This window comes from Quercus lobata, chromosome 4 (assembly GCF_001633185.2).
Source record: "Quercus lobata isolate SW786 chromosome 4, ValleyOak3.0 Primary Assembly, whole genome shotgun sequence".
Taxonomy (NCBI): domain Eukaryota; kingdom Viridiplantae; phylum Streptophyta; class Magnoliopsida; order Fagales; family Fagaceae; genus Quercus; species Quercus lobata.
Genome location: NC_044907.1, coordinates 66,605,882 through 66,611,520, shown reverse-complemented (window position 1 = coordinate 66,611,520; position 5,639 = coordinate 66,605,882).

The window sequence follows — 5,639 nt, the reverse complement described above, 5'->3', positions numbered from 1 at the left end:
ACCCACCTAAATACAGGGTTACTAAATGCTGAATTACAAGCAAATTTGGCACGGAATAAAGCCAATTCGATGGTTGAATAAAGTCAACCTGACAATCTCCCCCTTTGGCTATTCCATGATAAAACCCTAAAACAGACTCTAGACTTAACATGTGAGTTGGGAACAGTTGAACAAAACTCACTCACACCTAACTCTAGAAGCTGTGAAGCACTTGAATCATATGAACATAAGACTCCTGAAACACAACAATATACATTGATCATTGTTAAGCAGAAAATCGTAAAATGCATATGAAACAGGCAATATGTGGTCAAGCAAAGATGGAGTTAAGAAACAAACCATGGCTTGATTAACCAAGTGAACACCACAAGGTAGTGATCACAGTGCTCATTCACACCTGGAATGAACACAAGGACATACAAGTTAACAAGCACAAGGCAAGACACTTGTATGTTCAACACTCAACCAATGCATAATACACAAGGTATATGCATCTAGGAACAATCTTACAAGGGCACAAGAGTGACAGTACATAAATCAAAATGCAAGACATTTAGATTAAAATACTGATTTCAACATAGCATAAAGGCTGCAATAAGCAAGGTACATACTATAAAGCCTACAAACTATGCACAAAACAATAACCCTAAAAGCTTACAAAAGCACATGGGTACAAACACAAAACATCCTGAATAATAGTTTACAAAACACAATATATCAACTTAAAGTGAAAACTTAAACTAAAGAAGAATGTAAAGACACTCCCCTTTAGGTAATATCCTCCCCCTCTGATCCTGCCTATCACTCCCCCTCTTTGTCATGGAATAGGCTATTCATCCTCTTCCAGCTTTCTCTGAATTTGATCCAATTGAGTTTGAAGAGAAGTAAACTTCATATCCCATCGAGTGCTTTGATGGTGTAGAGAAACTGTGAGTCCAGACATCTTTGTATTCAACTCGTGGACAGAGGATACAATGCGATCAAGTTTCTCATCTAGGGAGAGAGTGCTGAAATGAGAGCCACTGTGAGATGCAGAAGTTTCTGGTTTGGCTCTCTTCCGACTATGTCCAATGCTTGCATTGAATGTACGCATGTTGATTGGACTTGGTTTTGAGATAAGAGATTCATCTGCCGTTGGATAAATTCCCTTGAGCTTCAAGATCCGTGAAATGAGACTACAGAAAAGAACGCATATCCGAGACTCAGTTCGAAGAACCGTTTTGCGCAGAACATGAAAGATATGAGCACAGATGTCTATTTCCACATCAGAGATTAGATCATGAAGAAACAAAGCACGTCCGAGGTTCATATACCCAGTGCTTGATAAAGGTTACAAATTGTGAAACATCACAATTGTAAGCACTCTCAGTTTTGGAGAAAGAAAGGAAACACTGATGGATTTTCCATTGGGTGAGAACTCCAAGTCTTGACCGAGACTTTCTTTGAGAAGCTCCTTATCAGGACAGAGATCATCATAAACTGGTGAATGTCGGAACATTGGTCTGTTGATGTGAAGGATTTCTGCCAGATATGCAGGAGAGACAGAAAAACTCTTTTTCCGAACCCAGCACTTAAGTTCATCTCCTTCCACAATTGCGTTAGCATAAAATTCTTTTACCAACTCTTCATACGCGTCATCCAGATCAGAGAGAAGGTAATTCCAATCCTTGTGAGCAAACCATTTCGGAATGTCAGTGCCATGAAGTGAGAACTGATCCAAAGCTCTTTCTAGTAATGGTGTGGCATGTAGAAAATAATTCTCATAAGACTGATAGGCTGCATATGATCTGAACTTGTTGGGATCGAATCTCTTTGATGAAGAGCGAGTCCCTTTTGTTTGAGGTGGGTAATCATCAACATCAATTACGGGTTCCTTCCCTTTGGAACTACCTCCTTTCACAGCAGCTTTCTTGAATAGTGACATAACTAGTCTGTATTATGAACAAGGGAAATGGCAGAACACAATCCAACAGACTTTATTAGCAGTGGGTTAGTGGAAAATAGGGATAATGAAGAAACCCTAATAGCTGGATGAAAATGACCAGAAAATAGCAAAGAGGGACACAAATGGCCCAAATTGAACTACACAGTAGAGGGGGTCAAAATAAAACCACACACACAGCTGAAAAAGCACCCACATTCAACAACACATCAACAGGATACCACACAGAATCATTTTGAAACAATACATCAACAGCAGATCAGACAAGATGATAAACCAAAAAATAGCAAACCCTAGCTAAGCACATGATGAAGTACAAAACCAACAATTTAGAAATAGCTCAAAAACATAAACAAAAGCTTTCATAAGCTAATCATGGACAAAGAGTAATAGCAGAGCTAAAAACCCATCTCAAAAACACAATCAAATGCGAATAATCCATAGGGAAAACCATAACAACAAGTAGAATAGAGTTCAAGACAGAAAAAACCATACCTGTTACTCGATGATTTTGAGCTGAAAAGAGGCAAAAATGGAGATTGAAAATGGAGGCACGGTATGAAAGGGTAAGAGCAGATGAGAAAGAGAATGAACAGTCACAAAAAGATCGAGGGAAAAACAAAAAAGTTTAAAAACTGCCCCTGTATTTTCAAAACACGTGATTTTCGCGACTGAAACGAGTCGCCAAAAAGTCGCCAGATCAAGCCACCAAAACACTCAAGGACAAAAATTTGAAAAAAATTTTCTAAGTGTTTTTCGCGACTGGAAGGTCTACCCGCGAGTGAGTCGCGAGCTGAGCCGCGAAAATCTCTGAGTAAACCGCGCGACTGGACCTTCCACTCGCAAACAAGTCGCCAAAAATGACCTGCGAAGACGAGACTGAGGCACGCGACTTGACATACTCGCGACTGAGCCGCCAAAACAGGGCAAAACTGGATTTTTGAAATTTTCAGATTTTTCAAACAAGATACTTTCCAAAAACACCTAAAACACTCAAAAATCTTTTTGTGCTTGAATTAACAAAGATTGAACATGTGAAAACACATTTCATCAAGTACAATCACACAAATGAATATGGCATTTATTGAACATAAACTTGTGTGTTGTGTGTGGATATCAACAATGAGATAGTCCTTCGTCTAATGTGAAGCTTCAATGATCAATTCAACCAAGGCATACACAATTAGCACTAGATCATATGACCCATCTCAATTATAGAAATATGTATATATGACCTCCCACACAACTTGATAACATAACTTGGAGCTTAACATTTGACTCCACTTTCAATCATAACATTTGATCTTTTTGATCTTTTGAGGCAATCATCTCTCATTGTGAGAGTGATATATGACATTTCACTTTAAAGAACAAGCCTTTGGCTTTTTAAATAAACATTCACTTTAATATAAGGTCGCTTACCCTTTTTCCTAGTCAAATACTAGAATGTGCGACAGGCTTTTGCAGCTCAATATCTCTTTTCATTTGGAGATTTACATTTGGTGAGCTCTTTTTAGCAAAACAAAAATAAAGAGTGGGAAGATATATAGACACAAGTCTATGCATGTCTCAAGATCAACAAAACCATTCACTAATCATTCATGACAAGTTTGAAGATCTATTTACAACAATCACAAAGATTTCAAGATTTCTCCCACAGAGATATGAGTGCAAAGAAACAAGCAATGCACAAAGCCATTAGCACAAAGGTACAAGGCAAAACAAGTTTTGAGACAAAAACTCAACAATGTCAATCAAGCTTTTTGATTTTCTAATTTTTATGTGATTTTTGGGTTTTTGACATAAAAGAAGAAAATGATTGAACAAACATAGAAAGAAGCAACAGTATTCACAAATGGACAAACAAACAATAAACATGTTACACAAAGAGCTAACAAAGAAATGTGTGCCCCAACACAAACAAACTTATCATATTATAAATATGTGAAGCACACAACACACAAGAGAGTCAAGGAATTGTACCAACACCAATGGTCTTACGGAGTGATTCAAACCGTGGACCATCGAGAGGCTTGGTGAAGATGTCCGCCTTTTAGTTGTCGGTGTGTATGAACTCAAGACACACAACTCTTTCCTCTACCAAATCCCAAATGAAATGGTAATGTATCTCTATGTGTTTAGATTTTGAATGCTGGACAGGATTCTTGGAAAGATTGATGGCACTGGTATTGTCACAGAAGACACACATCGTTTCTTGAGGAATTCCATAGTCATGAAGTAATTTCTTCATCCAAAGAAGCTAAGTGCAGCAACTTCCAGCAACGATGTATTCTGCTTCAGCAGTAGATAGAGACACGAAATTCTGCTTCTTGCTCATCCACGAGACAAGATTGTTACCAAGGTAGAAACAACCACCTGAAGTACTTTTCCGATCGTCTACACTGCCAGCCCAGTCAGCATCTGAATATCCAGCAAGACAAGCATTTGAGTCTTTTGAATACCACAGACCATAGTTTGAAGTACCATTCACATATCGAATGATTCGCTTAGCAGCAGTCAGGTGAGATTCCTTTGGATTAGTTTGGTACCTGGCACAAACGCCAACACTGAAAGCAATGTCCGGTCTACTGGCTGTAAGATAGAGCAAACTCCCTATAATGCTCCTATACAATGTAGGACTTACTTAGACTCCAGACGAATCAACATTCAGTTTAGTGGATGAGCTCATGGGAGTGGAGACATGTTTTTTGGAGTCTAGTCCAAACTTCTTGACAATGTTTCTGGCATACTTCTCTTGAGATACAAATATACCCTCCTTCTGTTGTTTGACTTGAAGACCCAAGAAAAATGTGAGTTCCCCCACCATACTCATCTCAAACTCCTTCTTCATCTTCTCAGAAAATTCAGTAGCACGATCTTCGATGGTTGCCCCAAACACTATGTCATCAACATAGACTTGTGCCACAAGGAGATAATCTTCATCATTTTTGACAAACAGAGTTCGGTCGGCATACCCTCTTTTGAAACCTCTATCTAGAAGATAATGTGTAAGACGATCGTACCAGGCTCTAGGCGCTTGTTTTAAGCCATAAAGGGCTTTCTTCAATCTTAATACATGATCTGGAAAATGAGGATCCTCAAATCCTTTTGGTTGCTCAACAAATACTTCTTCATTTAGATATCCATTCAGAAATGCGCACTTTACATCCATTTGATAAAGTTTGAAATTCAAAGTGCACGCAATGGACATGAGGATTCGAATGGATTCGAGTCTTGCCACCGGAGCGAAAGATTCATCAAAATCTACTCCTTCTACTTGAGTGTATCCTTGAGCTACTAACCGAGATTTGTTTCATATTATCTCTCCATCTTCATCAGTTTTGTTTTTAAAAATCCATTTTGTGCCTATAACATGAACGTTCTCAGGCCTTAGAGCAAGTTCCCACACATCATTCCTCACAAACTAATTCAGCTCTTCATGCATTGACTCAACCCAATTCTCATCTTGAAGAGCCTCTTCAACTCTTTTTGGTTCAAACTGTGCAAGATAGCAGTAATATGTTACATGATTGGCTAGCAGAATGTTTCCTTTCCTGAGGCAAAGACCGTCATCAAGAGATCCTATGATGTTACTTTCCGGATGATTCTTGATAACTCTTGAAGATGGCCTTTTTGAAGTGGAAACTTCATCACTACGAGAGATAGGAGGATGAACTTCCGGAGGAGTAAGAGGACT